General features: G+C 45.1%; 1 protein-coding gene across 2 annotated transcripts in view; it reads left to right on the forward strand.

Annotated features, from left to right (window-relative positions):
• Positions 1 to 815: 815 nt before the first annotated feature.
• The window catches only part of Traf3 (TNF receptor associated factor 3), a 121,957-nt gene continuing 103,145 nt past the window's right edge, over positions 816 to 19,627 (forward strand). The window contains exons 1-2 of one of the 2 annotated variants that reach the window (XM_052739051.1): positions 816 to 958; positions 1,357 to 1,465. The gene's annotated coding sequence lies outside the window, so the exon portion shown is untranslated. The remainder of the gene's footprint in view (positions 959 to 1,356; positions 1,466 to 19,627) is intronic. The other variant, XM_052739053.1, reaches the window with a different exon arrangement.

Raw genomic sequence — 19,627 nt, forward strand, 5'->3', positions numbered from 1 at the left:
AGACCCAGTTTCCTGGGTGGGTGGGTGGGTGGGTGGAGGGAGCCGAGGAGGAACTCTGCTCCACCTCTGACAGCTGGGTCCGATGGTGCCAGGCCCGCCCGCCTGTGAGAGGCATGCGAGGGGCACGCGTGCAGGCGGCGAGTCTGTGCCAGCGTGAGGGCCGTCTGTGGGATCTGCGCGCCTGTGAGCTCCGTCGGCGATGCCCGTGTGTCCTGCGGGGGGGCGGGGGGGCAGGCAGGAGACACTCGGAACGAACTCGGCACGCGTGTCAGCGACCCCGTGTCTTCGACAGGTGTGAGGATGGGACGTGAGTGCTCGGGCAGGCGAGTGTGTGGGGGCCGCCCGTCGAGGTGGCGACGCGAGGAACCCTCCTCGCCTAACTCGGCTCGACACTGGCTTTTTGACCCGGAAAGCCCGGGACGCGGGCGGGGCGCGAGGGCGCACGCGCGCGCGCGCGCGCGCTTGCGGAGCGGGGGGAGGACCCCCCCCCCCTCTCCTCCCCCGGGCCCTGAGGGCCTTGGGGCGCGCGCCGCCGTTGCTAAGGCCGGCGGCGAGCGCGGGGCCGAGGGTCCCTAGCAACGGGCGCGGGCGCGCGCCAGCCGCGGGGGATGGTGGGGGGGGGGTGGCGGCGGCGGCGGCGGCGGCGGGCGGGCGGCGCGCGCGGGCGGCGGGGGCGGGCGCGCCGGGGCGCGCGCCGGCGGCCCGCGGGGATTTCCAGCGCGCGAGAGGAAGTGCCAGCGCGAGGGTGCGTGAGGCGGCGCGGCCGGCGGCCGCCGCGTGCGCGAGCCGGGTTGCAGCCCAGCAGGGACTTTCCAGCCGGCGGCGGCGGCGGCGGCGGCGGCGGCCGCCGGCCCTTCCCCGCCCCCCGACATGGGGCTGCCCGGGGAGCTGGACGCTGCAGACGACGGCGGAGGGTGCGCGCGGCGCCCCTGAGCCGGCCGAGCGGGCGGGCCGCGGGGTAAGGTCGGCGGGCCGGGGCGGCGGGGCGACGGGGCGGCGGGCGGCTCCATCTCGGCGGCGGCCCGGGGCCCCGGCGGGTCCTGCGAGGCCAGGCCCGGCCTCCTCACCGTCTGTGGTGCGGTCCGCCCGCCGCCCCAACTTTGGAAACTTTGTGTGTGGGGCCGGCTCCCGGCCGGAGGCGCCGGCGCTTCAGGCAGGCGGGGCAGCCAGGCCTCGCGCCCTAGGTGCCCGCCCCGAGGGGTGCTGAGCCGGCAGCATCTCAGAGGCCCGGGGGTTTGGCGCGGTACGGACCGACGGAGTCGGGGTGCCCGTATAGATAAGCGTGCTCGCCCTGGCTGGTGGAGGTGGGTTTTTGAGCCATTATTTAAAAGTTTATACTGAGTCATTGCTCTGCAGATGAATGACTGATTCATAGTCGGAGAGCTGCAGAGAGGCTGGAAGGCAGGCGGTTCTGGGATCCAGCTGGGGCCGAATGCACACCTTCCACCTTCGATTAACACCAAAGGTCAGAGTGGGCTCTCCACGGGCGAGTCATTAAAACGATCCCTGCCGCGGGGCTTTGCAGGGTTTGGAGGCGCCAGGCTGTGGCTCACGTACGTTTCGCCACGTTTCCACACTGTCATCACCCCCTGGTTGGGGACGCGGGTTTCAGGATTAAACCTTTAGAGAGAATTCCGCGTGGAAAATTCTTTACCTTTAATTTGAAACGGCAACAAAATGCAAATGGGTGAAGTGCCGTGGACGTGCTCTGAAATCTAAGAAGCATTCGGACTAATGATCGGCTGAAGGAACTGATTTTATTTTCACGGCTTTTGTAGTGAGCTTTGACTCAGTTTTGAGAATGAAATAGAAGGGTGTGTGTGTGTGTGTGTGTGTGTGTGTGTGTGTGTGTGTGTGTGCGCTCTTTTTTTTGTGGAGTCTTAAAGGGTATATCGAGTGTTGTATTGGCGTCTTAATTTACATTCACAGCATACAACTGAAGAGGAGCCATAATTTTTTTTTTTTGGGGGGGTAGCATTTTCTGTGACTAGATGCACAGGTGAAATCTTTGGAAATGCTGTTTTGTGTTGTCTGTAAAATGCTTCTATGTAGAAATGTCCAGGTGGACCCTCAGTCGGGCTTTAAAATCTTCTGGTGCTTTTCAGGTCTTGGAAAATGGCCTGTTGAAAATACTGCATCATTGTAGGATGTCTGGCAAAATAGTGTACAGCCGTCCTTTACTCAAAGGAGAGGAAATGTTTCCCTTTTCGCCATATTGTGACATCTTAAATAGTAACAATTAGTCTGAAGGTGAAAATTCTCTGGTCAAAGCAAATTGAACCTTTAAAGTGTAAAAACTGGGGAATCTATCACAGGAGTCAGAAATCCCTGTGAGTAGGTGCTGGGGATGGTTCCAGCCTCACTGGCTCAGATCAGACCTCATCACGGACAAGGTTTAAGATGTAAGGTGGCTCACCCAGACACCTCTGTTCCAGCTGTCACAGTGCAGAAGCCAGGGAGGCAGAGAGCTGGCTGGGGAGAATTCCAGCATTTTTAAACCAAGACATGAATGTGAATTTTTCTGTGAGGGAAAAGAAGACCAATTATTTTTCTTGGATGCTATCCATTCTTTTTGGAATTAAGAAGATGGCCCTGTGAGAAGGCTGCAGAGACATTCTGTTGGAAACAGGCAGTAGTCAGTTGTTTCTGCGACTCTTGCTGGAGCTCTGAAGAAAGTCCTTCATTTAACTGGATACTTCTTGTTGTCCCCGTGTTTGGGATTTTTTTTTTCTAAACACTTCTGCTAGAATCCCTTAGAAATTTTCAGTGTGTAAACCAGGAAGGACTTCTTGGGGGTATTGTCAGGATAGATATGCTAATGAGCCAAAAAGATGAGCATGAATTATCATTCCCTTGAAATCCTTTTTTGTAATGCTGAAACTGTACCTCTAGAGAGATGAAACCGTCACTGTGGTGTTGCAAGCCTGAGCTAGCTCAGACACCCAAAGGAAATTGCATTAAATTTGTCCATCTTTGTTTTCTCATCTTGTATAGTAAGACTCTCCAAACAGCAAATGAGCTAACCTGTTAAATATTATGCAATAGCTCAGTTTCTTCTCAGTGATCAGTTTTAGAATTATTAACAGAGAAGTCTCATGACCCAAGGCCTTAGCGTAATTTGTAGAATCAGAACCCCTGTGTGCATCTTTGCAAGTATTTACAGGAGAAAATTAATTTTTTTGTTGGTTTGTGTATGTATATGCTCATTACATTCCAGATAGGGAGGGAAGCTGAGAAGGGAGCTAAGAGGAAAGAGGTGAGGCCAGAGGCTTTGGAAGGTGACCAGAGAGCGGCAGCCAAGGCCTGAGTACAGCATGGTGCTTAGGCCTGGAACCAGAGTGAGGGAGGCCCAGAGGCCTGCAGACAGGAAGCAGTAGAGAGAGGTAGCTGGGCATTGATTGGTGTTGTCCCAGAGGAGCTAGCAGAAAGAAGAAAATTCAGTTTTAAAAAGAAAAGTATAGAGGAAAACATTAAATTTATTTGTGTAATTTCGATGATTCCTAATTAATAAAAATATAAAAGGCCTTTTCATTTTGGAAAGCCTTTATTGTTTTGCATATTCCAGGAAAGAATTGGGATGAGAGGCCACTCTAGGAAGAAGGTGAAATTCCTGTTAAACATAGAACCTTTGGTGAAACCTGTTGGTGCTTACACATGGGGTCAGCTGGCAGGGAGTGGGATGTCACTGATGCAGGTGACTGTTGGCTTCTGGCCCCTCCAGGAGTCATGTTGGCATGCATGCTGCATTCAGACGAGCATATTATTAGCTGGGACTTGGGAGTCTTTTGCTCATTTAATTAACGTTCAATTAATGTGCCCTGAGTTCCCATAATCTGGTTACTAAGCTAGGGTGAGTGAGACACAGCACCTGCTTTTAGGGGTGTAATCTGTAGATATCTGGGACATCTGGGTTCCTGTGAAGAGTGAAGGGCAGTGCCAGAACCCACCTAAGATTCGACTGTGACACCAGTTCAAGAACTTTCCAAAAGAAGAGTGAAGAAAAACCAAGTCACCGGCACACTCCCAAAGACTTAACCAGGAAAAACAAGGAAAGTCATCCATATGTGTAGAAGGAAATGAATTAGTGGGTTGTATAGAAGTCTGCAAGTATGGGGTGGGGGTTGTGTTACTGTAAGAGAAAGGCTGGCTGCCTGACTCGCCAGGGAGGCGTCTGGGAAAGGCACCCCAGCTAACCATATGTTAGGAAGTGTGGTCCCACTTGTAGGACCCTGAGAATGGCAGTCAGGGGGGCCTCCCTTCCCTTCTGTGTAGGGAGACCTGTTAGCTTGCTGCTGTGCTCCCTGCTGGTATATACGATGCTGGCAGTGCTGCTAGCCAGTTTTCCAGATGTTACATTTCCTGTGCTGACCTCCAGCTCTTTCAGGCTTTGTGTGATTTGGAGCTGAAGTAGTCTGGCTGTCTCTGACTGAAGAGCTTGGTTTGTGGAAGGGCAGAGAGCAAGGGCACCAGTTTGGACCATGGCATGTTGCTGTGCCTACTGTTTCTCTGTGAAGGTCAGTGATTCTCATCCTTCCTAATGCTGCGACCCTTTAATACGGTTCTTCATGCTGCGTCAGCGGCGACCTCCAAGCATAACATTATTTTGTTACTACTTCATACCTACCTGTAATTCTTCTACTCTTATGAATCGTAATGTAAATATCTGATATGCACCCACAAGGGGTCTTGAACCATATGTTGAGAATAACTATTGTAGGTAGAAAATTTCAAAAAACTGGAGGTGGTGGGAGAGACAAATCTCACTTCTCCTAAACCCACCACTCTGGTCCTTACTGATGAACTTAAAATGTTTTAATCCTCAAGAAATGAAATCTTGGACCCTGTGTTTCATTGGTTTAAAATGATTGATTATTATTGTAGTCTGTGGTGTGTGTGTGTGTGTGTGAGTGAGGACAGCTTTGTGGAGCCCGCTCTGCCCTGGGTTCTGTTGGTTGAGCTCAAGTGGTCACACTTACATCTTTGGATGGCGAACACCTTTGTCCACTGAGCTGTCTCACAGTCCCCAACGTTTCATTTCATGATTTCATTCTTAAAAGGTTGGTTTCATGTTGATTTTAACCATTTGAAACTTGTAGGCTGGTGAGGTGGCTCAGCAGGTAAAGGTGCTTGCCAACAAGCCTGATGACATGAGTTTGTTCCTTGGAACTCATGGGGAAAGGAAAGAGTTGGTGGAAGGAGAGAACTGATTTTTTTTTTTGGATTGCCCTCTGACCTCCACACATGTGCCTCTCGGAAAAAAAAATGAAGTGGAAGCTATTTGGTAACTTCTCATGAGGCCATTTACTAAAAAAGAGACCAGGGACTGTTCTGATTTCCTGATGTCCTCTCCAATTTGAGCACTGATCATACATCCAGACCATAATGCCATATCAGTGAGAAGTTTGACATCTTTTAAGTGGTGAGAAAGGCTAAATTGAATAACCAAGTGAAATGATGTGACCTTCCAGGCGGTAGTAAGCAGCATTCCAGTGGTGAAATACATCTCTAGGAGTCATGATGGTTTTTGTTTATTTTTGAGACAGGTTCTCCCTTTATTGTCCCAGGCTGCCCTTGAACTTGGGATCCTTCTGCCTCAGCCTCCCTAGTGCTGAGTGAGCTACCATGCCTGATGAGTCATAATAGTTTTGATGAGGTTTTCCAAGGTTAACTTTTACTCTGAAAGGCTAATGCCCATTTGGAGACCTGCATGCGTAGGAGGTAATTATAGTTAGGTGCTTGTAATGCCTGTTCTCCTTCCACCAAAGGCCAGGCACATGGTAAGTGCTTGGTGAATGTTTGTATCCAGATTCTGCAAGGTAGGAAGAGAAGGACATGACAGATGACCACAGTGTTCCAGTGGGTTCCAAGTCTGTGTTGTAGTTGTGCAGACCTAGTGCCTCCCTTGATCCTTTTCCTAGATGCCACTGTGTTGCCTTGCTGCTCTGATACATTAGAGGGAGTTACACAGTAGGAAACGACTACTTTGTTGTTGTTGTTGTTGTTTTGAAACAGGGGCTCTTTATGTTGCCCTGGCTGTCCTGGAACTTACCCCATGGACCAGGCTGGCCTCAAATTCACAAGAGATCCATCTGTCAATGTGTCTGCCTCCAGAGTACAGGGATTAAAGGTGTGCACCACCAAGCTTGGCAGGGAAACTTCTTTGATACAAACTTCTTTCTTGGAAGAACAGGGAAATTAGTTCTCTGGAGCACTTTGCTCAGTAATGCTCAGAAGTCCTAACTTTACACTGGAAATTCAGTGCAGTCTGCTGCCGCCTTATTATAGGGTAAATTAAGTGCATAGGTTTCAGAAGGCTTTTCTCTAGGACTTTACCTCCAGTAGGGATAGGGCAAGCACATGAAATTTTATCTTAAAGTAAATTATACATGGTACTCAGTAGTCTGTTTTAATATAAACATACTCTGTTCCTAATCTTTTAGTAGAATTGATTCTGCAAAAGATGCATTGTGTTTATTCATGGCTCTCTTTGGAGCCTCCGTTATCTAACCACACATTTGAAATACTTTTGTTGCAAGGTGTTTTGAAGAAGGGCTTTTTCAGCCTGTATTTAATCAAACTACATTTTCTTTTCTTTCTTCTTCTTTTTTTTTTCTGAGCATGTACTATGCTGGTGATTAAAACTAAAAAGTCAGGTAAGATACTAAATGATCTCTGGCCTCATGGAGTCTCCAATGCCAGGGCCACGCTAGAAGAACACTTGGTGATAACTCGATGTGAGGCTGGCGCTGTGACAGCTGAACAGAAGTGAGGTTTGGATCACAGGCTGTGCAGGAATTCTTTGGAGTTTAACTCGAGTAAGAAGTATAAATGAAGAGGAATTGTGGTGAAGAGTCCCCCAGAGTTGAAGTACCATAAGTCTGAGTGATGCCATAGCCACCCTTCCTGGAAAGGGAACAGGAGAGGGAAGGAAGAGCAGAAGTCATTTCTAGAGGTCCTGTTTTCACCACATCCTTTTCACCTGTGGACCCTTTAGGCCAGGTAGTTTGTTGTGTTTGTTTTTTGATAGGGAGTCTCCTGTGTAGTTCACTTTGGCCTCACACTCACCATGTAGCCCAGATTATCTTGACTTTCCAGTCTTCCTGTCTCTGCCTCCAAGTGCTGGGCTTTACAGGCGTGTAGATTTTGTTCAGTTGTAGGGTTTTTTGGTTTTGTTTCATGAGTGTAGATTTTGTTTTGTTCCTATATAGTATTTTTTTCAAACACATTGTGGATTTTGGAGCAGTTTTTCATGCAACCTTTTTCTGCTGACATCTGCTTGGCTGTATTGGCTTTCCCCGTCCCTAGTCAGTTTAACTTCCTGTTCTGTGTTTTAGGCTAGTTTCTTAGACCAGCACCAGTGTGCTTGTTCTGGGGTTGTAGCTCAGTGTAGAGCCTACCACATGCAAAGCCATGGGTTTCATCCCAGCAGTGAAAAAACCTCAGGATGCTGTTTACTCTTGTGGTTCAGATATTTCATACATCTTAGCAGTCCCTAACCTGATTTACTAATGTGTTTTCTTCCCTCTTTATCTCTCTTAATTTACATTTAAACCAGTAGTCTAGTACTAATGATAGTATTTAGTCCTCTGCCTTTGCAGAGTTTTACGAACATTAGCTTGTTAGTGGTGAACAAGTCCCTGAGGCCTGGTCACTCTGTAGAGAGCATCATGGTTATAACTCTGCACCCGTTTATCTCGAATTTAATTATGACTACAGATGGCTCATGAGAATACAAGTTAAAAGAAAGAAGCTTTTCCCCAATTAGCAGGGAAGTGATGTTGGCTGCTTCAGACTATCTGGCTGTTATAGTTAGAACCACTGTGAAGTGTTGGATTGGAACCAGGAAGGACCAGAGACTGCTGGGTCAGAGGTGTGGGACTTCTTTCACGGCCATGTTCCTACTCCAGGGAGGGCTAGACACCAGGGCTCAACCCAAGTCCCTGGGTTGATAGAGGCTTAATTTTTTGTTTTAGATAAAAGTAACAGACAGTAGTATGTGAGCAAGGATCTCAATGAGTCCAAAAATTTTTGTGCCCTTCTGCAGGTTCAGGGAAGTTCTGGTGTGTCTCTGACTGATCTCTGAGATTGAGATGAAAAACGTGTCGTGTCCCGTCCCCCCCCCACAGGGTTTCTCTGTGTAGCCCCGGCTGTCCTGGAACTCGATGTGCAGACCAGGCTGTTCTCAAATTCACAGAGACCCACCTACTTCTGCCTCCTGAGTGCTGGGATTAATGGTGTGTGCCACCATTGCCTGACTGGGAGAAGGGGGTTGTTGCCTCCTTTGTTTTTTCACAGTTCAGTCTGAAGTGTGAATGAAAATGGGACACGTTTGGGGCTGAAGAGATGGCCCAGTGGTTAAGAGCACTGGCTTGTCCTTCCAGAGGACCTGGAGTCAATTCCCATTCCCCCCTTGATGTCTCATAACCATTCTTAACTCCAGTTCCAGGGGACCTGACACCCTCTTCTGACCTCTGTTGGCACCAGGCATATATGCAGTACACATCCCTACATATAGGGATGTAAACACTCATGTACATAGAATAAAAAGATCTTTAAAAAAAAATAGCCGGGCGGTGGTGGCGCACGCCTTTAATCCCAGCACTCGGGAGGCAGAGCCAGGCGGATCTTTGTGAGTTCGAGGCCAGCCTGGGCTACCAAGTGAGTTCCAGGAAAGGCGCAAAGCTACACAGAGAAACCCTGTCTCGAAAAACCAAAAAAAAAAAAAAAAGTGAGACACATTCATGTATGGAAGGAGTCAGACATTATTTGAATTCCGGTTATTCCTTTAGCTGACCGTCCAGTTACTCATTGTCTCTAAACTCAGTTTTCTGTCTATGGAATGCAGAGCCCTGGAGCTGGGTCCTGGTGACAGCTATATAATATGACTGATTTCACATCACTAAACTGTATGTTTAAAATGGCTGAGATGGAAAACCTTATGTGTGTTTTACAACAATAGAAAATTAATTGTGAGGTATAAAAGTGAGTAGTGGGGGTGCTCGAGCGATGGCTCAGCAGTTAAGAGCATGTACTGCCCTTGCAGAGGACAGCACCCAGGCCTGGTGGCTCACGACTGCTGTGACTCCAGCTCCAGGAGGGTCAGGTGCATCTGTCTTCCAAGGACATCTTCACTCGTGTACACCACTTACAGAGACATTCTTCAAAAGAAGTGATAAGTGTGGAATATGAGAAATTAGTATACCACAGTCATAATTCAACCAGTACCTGTGAGGCAGAGGCAGGAGAGTTGAGATTGTGTAGCCTGGGCTTCAGAATCAGTTTGAGGCCAGCTTGGGATATTTAAAGACCTGTCTCCAGAAAATAATTTAAAAGAAGTGATAATTGCTCTCTCTTTTTCTTTTCCTGCATAGTTTCAACAAGGTGTATGGGCTGGGCCAGAAGAGTACCTTATATATGGGGTTGAGGGAGAACATTATTGGACTATGAAGTGTAGCTAGAGTTTTCCTGCCTGGCCCACAGTCAGGACAAATCTCTCTCACCTGCCAGTCCCACAGCCACTCAGACCCGACCAAGTAAACACAGAGACTTATATTGCTTACAAACTGTATGACCGTAGCAGGCTTCTTGCTAACTGTTCTTATATCTTAAATTAATCCATTTCTATAAATCTATACCTTGCCACGTGGCTTGTGGCTTACCGGCATCTTCACATGCTGCTTGTCATGGCGGCAGCTGGCAGTGTCTCCTTCCTCAGCCTTCCACTTCTCAGAATTCTCTCCTCCTTGTCCCGCCTATACTTCCTCCTGCCTGACTACTGGCCAATCAGTGTTTTATTTACTAGCCAATCAGAGCAACACATTTGTCATACAGAACATCCCACAGCATTGAAGAAAGTCTTTTCCCCCTATTTTCTTTTTCTTTCTTTCTTTTCAGTTTTTTTGAGACAGGGTCTTGCTGTGTAGTCACAACTGACCTTGAGACTTACAGTTCTCCTACTTCATCCTCCTGAGATCGAGTGGTGAACTAATAGGTGTAAGCTACCATGCCCGGCTAAGAAAGTTTTTAGAACAGAAGGTAAAATGTCTGGAAACCAAAGTCACATTACATTTGCATAAAAGGAACATCTATATTTAGATATCTCTGTTTTTTTTTTTTAAGAAAGCAATTTTTGCATATGATTGAATTTTGATAAGTTGTATTTTGATCTGTTCTTTCCCATTATTTATCAGGAATAATGTTTTCTGATTTATTCAGGTCTCTTTTCAAATATTTGAAAGGTCTTCTTAAACTCTCTTAAAATAGCCCATGTTTCTCATAATCTCTTAGCTTCTTTTGCATTGTGGCAAAAAAAAATGTTTATCACCTTCATGAAGAGAGTTTCTGACATATGGTTGGTAGTCAGCTATTGGTTAAATGAATCCATAAAATAGTTCAACATTCTCTTCTATTGAGACAAAATTCACATAGCATATAGTTAACTATTCTAAGGTATGCAGTCCAGTGGTATTTATTGTACTCAAAATGTCATTCAGTTACTGGGTCTTTCTAGTTCAAAACTTGTACCCCATACTACTTTAGTAATCCACCCCCCACCCCACCCCCCCACCCCACCAAGCCCTGGTCTAATTTGCTCTCTGTTTCCGTGGATTTGCTTATTTTTAATATACCACGTGAAAGTAATCATGCAATAAATGTATGACGATTTATGTCTGTGTAATCCAGGTGTATCCAAGTTGTAGTAGGTACTGGTATTTTATTCCTTTAGTGGCTGAATAATAATCTGTCGTGTGTGTGTGTGTGTGTGTGTGTGTGTGTGTGTGTGTGTGTGTACATGTATGTGTATGCATGAGGGTTCGTGCTCGAGCATCTGTGTTTGCACTTTATCTACTCATCTGTCTATGAACATTTAGTTTTCATCCACTTTACTGTTAGGAATAATGTTGCCATAAGCAGGTGTTTAATTGTGTGTGTTTGTGTGTGTTCTCTTTTCTTCTGGATGTATCTCACAGAGCATTGGTAATACTACATATCTGAGTTTAATTTATTCCCACCAGCAGTGTTAGTTTCTGCACATCTTCACTAGAACTAACTTCTGTTAAACTAGTATGTGAATTACTGTGTCGTTGTCATTTTGATTTGTTTTCTCTTGATGACCAGTGATACTGAATATCTCTCTATGTGCTTGGTGTCCATTTGTATATATTTTTATAAATGCCTAAGCCCTTTGTCTCTGCTTTAATTGGGGTGATTTTTTCTTGTTGAGTTATAAGAGCTCTTTATATATTGTGGACATGAAACCCTTTAGACACATGAGTTGCAATTATTTTCTCTCATTTAGTAGACTGCTTCATAAAGTTTGTTGATAGTATCCTTTGCACAAGTTTTATTTGGAGTTCATTTTCTTTCTTTCTTTCTTTCTTTCTTTCTTTCTTTCTTTCTCTCTCTCTTTCTCTCTCTCTCTCTCTCTCTCTCTCTCTCTCTCTCTCTCTCTCTCTCTCTCTCTCTCTTTCTTGTTTTTTGAGACAGGCACAGCTTTGTGCCTGTCCTGGATCTCACTCTGTAGCCCAGCCTGGCCGATAACTCACAGAGATCCGCCTGCCTCTGCCTCCCGAGTGCTGGGATTAAAAGTGTGTGCCACCACCACCCAGCTTTTTTTCTTTCTTTTGTTACTTGTGCTTTTGGTGTCAAGTCTGAGAATCTACTGCTAAGCCATCAAGATTTACCATTATGTTTTCTAAGAGTTTTATAGGTTTAGTTTTTATATTTAGGTCTTTGATCCAGTTTGAGTTTGTTTTTGTATGTGGATTAAGGTAGGAGTGTTCCCATTTCATTTTTTTTTTTTTTTTTTTTTTTTTTTTTGGTTTTTGAGACAGGGTTTCTCTGTGTAGCTTTGCGCCTTTCCTGGAACTCGCTTTGGAGACCAGGCTGGCCTCAAACTCACAGAGATCCGCCTGGCTCTGCCTCCCGAGTGCTGGGATTAAAGGCGTGCGCCACCACCGCCCGGCTCATTTTTTTTTTTTTGTAGGTGATTATCCAGTTCTAACAGCATACTTTTGAAGAGACTATTCTTAACCCATAGAAAGGTTTAAAATATATTGGTTATAGATATTGACATTTATTTCTGGACTTAGTTCTGTTCTCTTCATCTGTGTGCCTATCCTGATGTCAGCGCCATACTATTTTGATTGTTGTAGCTTTGTAGTAACTATTGAAGTAGTGAGCTTTGAAAATGAGAGTATTCCAGCTTTTTCATTTCCAATATTGTATTGACATTTTTGAGCCCCTTGATGTTTCATGTGAATTGTAAGGGTTGCTTTTCTGTTTCTGTAAAAATGGTTACTGGAATTTCAATAGGGGCTGCACTGAATCAGTTAGATTGCTTTGGAGTCACTGTCTTGGTGATGCCTTCAACTCTATGAACATGGGTGTATTCCCACTTGCTCTCCCAGCTCCCCTCTTCCTTCTTTCCCTCCTTCCCTTCCTTTCGTGCTGCTAGGGATTGAACTGAGGTCCTCAGGAGAGCTAGACAGATGCTCTACTATTGAGCAGACGCCCAGCCTTCTTTTATTTACTTTTCATCAATACCTTTCATTTACTTTTCATCAAGTTTCAGTGTATAAATATTCAACTCCTTGGATGATTTTAAATCCTTAATATTTTGTTTTTTGTGGATTCTACTGTAAATATAATTTTTTATTTTCATTTTGGATTGCTGTTAGTGATGTATAGAAGCACAACGTTTTTCTTTCTTTTGTTCTGTTTTGATGTGCTACAACTGTGCTGAGTTCATGAGTTGCCTGTAGCAGATATTTTGTGGGGTATTTTTTTTTAATGTATATGGGAATTTTGTTTGTGTGTATATCTGTGCCCTGTGTGCATGCCTAGTGCTTACAGAGGCCAGAAGAGGGCATCAGATTCCCTGGGACTGGAGTTACAGATGATTGTGGGTTCTAGGCATTGAACCCAGGTCTTCTGGAAGAGCAACCAGTGCTCTTAACCTCTGAGTTATCTCTCTAGGCCCCTGTGGGAATTTCTTCAGTCATCTTGTATGCAAATAGAGATGCTTTACATCCACTTTCAAGCCTGATGTTTTTTTGTTTTTTGTTGTTTTTTTGTTTTTTTAAAATTTTTTGGTTTTTCAAGACAGGGTTTCTCTGTGTAATTTTGGTGCCTGTCCTGGATCTCGATCTGTAGACCTGGCCAGCTCAAACTCATAGAGATCCACCTGCCTCTGCCTCCCGAGTGCTGAGATTAAAGGCGTGCGCCACCGCCACCGCCACTTGGCCAACCTGATGTTTTTATTTGTTTTTCTTACCCAATTACTCTATCTTCAGTATCCAGGATAGTGATGAGGATCATAGTGGTGGTGAGCATCCTTGTATTGATTGCTCCTGATCTCATAGGAAACTTTGTCTCTCACTGGTTCAATGCTTAGCCTATGTAGGGCCCTGGATTGGATTCCCAGCTTGGGGTAGGGGTTAGCAGAAATCCTTAAAGGATCTTTGTTAAAGTAAGGAAGTTTTTGTTCCTCTCCGTTCCTAGTTTGCTGGTTTTGTTTTGTTTTGTTTTTGAGACACAGTCTCTCTGTGTAGGCCTGGTTGTTCTGGAGCTTGCTTAGTAGACCAAGCTGGCCTTGAACTCAACAGAGATCCTCCTGCATGCCAGAATCAAAGGTGTTCACCATCACTCCCCAGGGTTGTTGAATTTTGTCAAGTCTTTTTGTAGTTTGAGAATGAGCATGTATTTTTTTCCTTTGTCCTGTTAGTATACTGTTACAGTGATTGTGTGTGTGTACAAGCCTATGCATGTTTTTGTGTGTATGTATGAGCCTGTGTGCATGTTGTGTGTGTGTGTGTGTGTTTATAAGTCTGTGCATATTTGTTTATGTAGGTACCATGCACCTGAGGCTTGAAATCACCATTAGTTATTACTTCTCAGATCATTTGCCTTCTTTTTTGAGCCAAGATCTCTCACTGGAACTTGAGTTTTGCCAGTTGGACTAGGCTGGCTGGTCAGCAAGTCACCTGCCTGTGCATCTGCCTTACATGTGGTGGGGTCAAACTCAGGTACCCCTGCTTGCATGGCAAGCGCTTTTCCTGACTGAGTTGTTGTTCCTCTTGCCCTGGTGATGGTGTGTATTGAATTATCCTTGCATTCCTGGGGTAGATCCTGATTTGTCATGTATGCAATCCTTTTCATAGTTACTGCATGATGTGCCACAGTTCTGCTGAGGACGTTTATGCTTATGTTTGTAACTTTGTTTTCTTGTAATATCTTTTGCTTTGTTATCAAGGCACTAAAAGGTATATTGTGCTTTTATAGAATTTTGTTACCTGGTCTCTCTAATCTCCGATCATACAGAAAATTCTAGGAAGGTTCAAAGCAGACATGGTTATGATACCATATAGCTTCTTATTTCCCATGCTTCCCAACACATGACTATAGAATTGGCTGTAAGGTCAGGAGTTTCCTCTAATGGCTAACAGCTGGGAAAATCATGACTGACATTACCTCCATCATCCTGTGTCTACCAATAGAAAATTAGGAAGGGAACTCTGTCCTTGATGCCTTGATAGGAAAAAGGTATACTTCATTTGTTTGGTTCTGTTCCAGGTAGCACTGATTGAAGTCACTCACTGGGATCTGTCTGGTGGCTGAGCTGGTCTTAAGGATCCAGTGGTTGTACTTACATGCCTGTGTGGTTAGAAGGTCTAGATCAGTGTTTTCCTTTCTTTTTTGTGATCTCAGGTCTGTTGCTGTTGTTGATTGACTCATTCCTGAGTGTGATTGCTCAGAACTCGTAGACAGTGATCTTTCATAAGAGCTGCTTTCCTTAAGCCTGAGTTTGGAAATCAGTGTAGTGTTGTTCCTGCCCCAGAGCCCTTCCAGATTTAAAGGGTGTACTGTAGATGGGATCTTAATGGGAAGAGTGTAAAAGATTTGTAAACACCCACCACTGTATGTATGATGCTTAGGTATCATGGTGCTCTCAGCAGTGCTATCAGATACACCTCTGTATGGATTCACAAGTAAGCTCTGGATTGTCCCCATTCATACGATGGATCATTCACAGATCAGGAGCTGCTTTTCTCTTTTCTAGCCCTGGTCTTGCTGTATAGCCCAGGCTTACCTTGCAGTTGTAATCCCTCCTGCTTTTCACTCCAAGTGGATGGATCTTAGGGTGCACCACTAGGGTGGACTCAGCATTGGCCTTTGGTCTTTCACTTGTGATCAGATTCTAAGAGTTTGATCAGTGGTTTGAGGGCAGCTTTGGGTCTGTGATCCTTTCCTTCCTGTGAGTTAATTTAACAAGATCAGTTGACACTTGTGTTGGGAAATTTAAGTTAGTATTTCTCTCCGTTCTTTTTGGATTTTCAAGTCAGATTTCTCTGTGTAGCTTTGGCTGTTCTAGAACTCATTTTGTAGACCACGCTGGCCTACAGACTCAGAGATGTGCCTGCCTTTGCCTCCCAAGTGCTGGGATTCAAGACATGTGCCACCACATATGGCCAGTATTTCTGTCTGTTTTTTTTGTCCCCGTCTCCCCCCCCCCCCCCCCCCCCCCCCCCCCCCGTTTTTTGAGACAGGGTTTCTCTGTGTAGCTTTGGAGCCTTTCCAGGAACTCACTCTGTAGATCAGGCCAACCTCGAACTCACAAAGATCGGCCTGGCTCTGCCTCCCGAGTGCTGGGATTAAAGGTGTGTGCCGCCGCCGCCACCACCACCTCCAGCTTCTGTCTGTTCTTTAAAAAGCTTCATTGAGAAAATAATAGTAAATCTACATATCATAAATTTCCTTTTCATGTAGATCATTTTAGCAAATTCCTTAGAGACATATTAGAATTAACCTGTAGCTGTTTCTATATAAAGGATGGGATCAGTTAGTGTGCACAGAGATGTATGCATCAGCTCTAATATAGAAGTTTCATTTTCTGTGGCTCTTGCCTTCTCAGCCTATTTCAGCTGATGGCTGCAACACTTATCTGAGCAAGAGCTCAGATGATGATGTCACAGGGGAATGAGGAGTAGAGTTAAATAATGAAACTAGAAGTATGTCTCTCATGCCATCGTGTGTTGGAATCTATGAGGGAAGAGTCATGCCTGTTTGCATCTGCACAGTGAGCCCCAACATTTCTGGCCAGGAAGTCACTAGTGTTGTTTCCCAAGCAAGTCACTTCTAGGCATCTTGCCTTTAGTGCAAAAAGCATGAATGAAGAGCATGTTCTTCTTTAAGCGTGTGATACACCAGAATGACTGATGGGGAATTTCAAGGAACCCTGGGTTCTTCTACTTCCCCTCTTGTGACTTCTGAGGTCAAGAACTTCTGGTCTACATGGTCTGAGGTCTCTTGCCACAGTAAAGTTATAAATGTATGTTTTGAATAGGGTGTCTGCTTTTCATTGTCTTTTTTTTGCTTTTAATTCTTTAAATTTGCCAGTTTTTGGAGTATCATATGGGACAAAATATTTGCTCTTGGTAATCCTCTGGCCATATTATTTGATGTCATGTACCTTCCTCATCCACTATTGCCTTCAGGATTTTCTATACCACAGTGTGATTGGTTACTGTGGCCCAGGCCTGACCAAAGTTGGGTAATTAGTCTTTGGGGTGGATGGTAATGGAGGTGCAAGGCCAACAACATTTGATGCATGCCCTTTACTTGCCTTATTTCTCAGTTCTGGTTCTTACAGCATGGTTTGCCTTGATTTACAATGTACTAATGTAGCTAACCTTTCATTTTTTTCCTAGGGTTCTTAGGAACTGCTTTAGGTTTTAGTCATTTACGCTTGAAGTGAAACCCATCAGGTATGGTTTAACCTGTGAAAAGCTGTCTGAGAAGTCTTCCTTGAGACCACACCTCCAGATGTAAAGCTTTGGCCTTTTGTTTTTCTAGGCATGACTTTTTTTTTTTAACTTTTTGAGACATGGTCACATTTAGTCTAGGCTGGCCTTAGACTTAGTGTGTGGCCAAGAATCACCTTGCATTCCTCCCAAATCTATTTTCCAAGCCCTAGATTACACATGCATGTCATCGTGCCTAGTAGCTTCCTTTTAAAAAAAAAAAAAAAAAAAAAAAAGACAAGGTCTTATTATGTAGTCCTGGCTGGCCTGGAACTTGCTATGTAGATAAGACTGTCTTCAAATGCATAGAGATCTCCCTGTGTCAGCCTCTGCCTCTGAGTGCTAGGATTAAAGGCATACACCACCACCCGGCTTATGTAATGGACCTGTTTTTGAGTGTTGGACATGTGCATTGTGTGAGTGAGTAGAGACTGGACTGTTGGGGTAGAGGGCTGTGATGGTTATTCTTCATGTTAGCTTTGTCTGGATTTAGAATCACCTAGGAAACATACCCCGGGTCTATCTGTGATGTTCCCAAAGAGGTTTAATGAGGGGACCGGCAGCAACTCTGAATGTGGGTGGTTCCAACACATGGCCCTGGGGCCCTGGGCTGAATACAATGGAAAAGAGGAAGGAACCACCTGAGCACCAGCATTTCGGTCTCTCTCTGCCTCTCTACTGCAGATGTTCTGTGACCAGTTACCTCATTCTGTTGACACCTGTGCCTTTATTGCCATGACACACTGTACCTTTAAACCATTAAGTAAAACAGACACTTTTTTCTTAAGTTGCTTTTTGTCAAGACTTTGGTCACAGTGATGAGAAAGTATAGTCAGTACCAAACAAGGATGCCAAAGGGTGGGGCTGCTTTATGGCCAGGCAGACCTGGCTGGCCATTTTGGTTCACAGGCTTTTGTGACTAGTTTAGGGGGAAGAATGTGGAAGAGTTTGGAGTTGTGTGCTAGAGAAACCCTAGGGTGCTGTAACCAGGGCTTAATGGGACATGCTGGTAAAACTATGGAAGACCAAATGTTACTAGAAAGGTAGATGGTAAAGACTGTGCTTAGTAGGTTCTAAGGGAGCCAATGACCCTACTGGGAACTGGGCTAGTGGCCATTATTGTTACATTCTGGCCCCCCAAAAATTAAAAAAAATTCTGGCTACTTTTTTGTCTATGTTCTAAAAACTTGAGTGTGGCTGAATTTAAATACAATAAGTTGTTTGCTGTAGGGATTTTATTTGTTTGTTTGTTTGTTTATTGAGCTGAGGTCTCTCTATGTAGTCTTGACTGTCCTGGAGCTCACTATGTAGATCAGGCTGGCCACAGAGATCCTCCTACCTTTGCCTCCCTAGTGCTGGGATTCAAATCATTTGCCACCACGCCCAGCTGGTGTAGGAAGATTTAAGACAGCGTAACATCAAGACTGGCATGAGTACTGTCTACTACTCTTTCTCAGATTTGCGTCGAGGTAATGTCTGTAGTTTGGTGAAGACAAGATTTGAGTAAGTATAAAGTTTCAGTGGAGGTTGGTGTGGAAGAAGCAGCTATACCTATTGACAAGATAAGCACCATTGAAGCGTCCTCAGAATATGCAGACAGTAGAGGAGCCATGCCCTGAGAGTAGACCCCCAGAAGATGGCTGTAATCAATGAAAATGTAGATTCATTTGAAAGAGAGACCAGATTGCTAATGCCAAGGAAGGGATTTCCTGCTTGAAAACAAACCTCTAGAGAAATGTTCTCCCAGGTTCAGCCCTCAAGGCACAGAGAAGCCAGTTTAGCTGTGGTAGAAAGGGGTCAGACTATCTCTTCAGCTGGCAGCAGGACTTGGCACTATTGTCCATGTGGTTTTCAGGCATGAAAAATGCAAGAATTATGAAGTAATGAAGGCAGCTTGCACCAAGGTTCCAGAAAGCTGTTGAAGCCACACAGTGTCTGGTAGGGTTGGATTTCCTACAATGAGGCCCCAAGAGGTCCTGGTGGGAAGTTGTGATGGTAAAGCCTAAATTGTACCTGAGACCCCAGGATGTTGGAGCTGTGAGGACCATGGAATGTCTACTAAGAACAGTGGGGGCCACAGAATGAAGTAGGCCCTCTAGAGAGGCTATGTGTGCAGCAGGTGGCACAACTGAAAACCCAGTGCTATTCTAGCCCGTGGGGACCCAGATGATCTTCTGGACAGGGAACCTCAGGATTTGATGTTTGCCTTGTGGAATATTGATCTTGGTTTAGCCTGCTCTCTCCTTGCTATGCCCCCAATCCTCCATTTTGATATGGGAAATATTTATTGTGTACCTTTGTATATTGGGACTAGCTACCTTTTTAAAACTTTTTTTTTTTTTAAGATTTATTTATTATGTATACAGTGTTCTGCCTGCACATTTGTCTGTAGGCCGGAAGAGGGCGTGAGATCTCATTACAGGTGGTTGTGAGCCACCATGTGGTTGCTGGGAATTGAACTCAGGGTCTCTGGAAGAATAGCCAGTGCTCTTAACCGCTGAGCCATCTCTCCAGCCCTAAAACTTTTTTTTTTTTTCGAAAATAAACTCATAGATAAGAGATTGTCTTGAGTCTCAGAATAGACTTGAGCAATTGTGGGATTGTTAAAAGACAATGGAAACTTTTAGAGATGGAAGAGATGGACCAACTGTATTTTCATTATGAGAGTAAAAACAAACTTTAGGAGCCAGAGGTGGAATGTTTGATTTAATGTGACGTATAATTTGGGTGTCAAGTTAAAGAGATATGGAATTGTGATGCTCAGCCTGACAGGATTTAAGTCACCTGGGGAACAGATATGGATGTGTCTGTGAAGGAGGTTCCAG

Source organism: Peromyscus californicus, unplaced genomic scaffold, assembly GCF_007827085.1.
Source record: "Peromyscus californicus insignis strain IS unplaced genomic scaffold, ASM782708v3 Scaffold_15__1_contigs__length_86483966, whole genome shotgun sequence".
Lineage (NCBI taxonomy): Eukaryota > Metazoa > Chordata > Mammalia > Rodentia > Cricetidae > Peromyscus > Peromyscus californicus.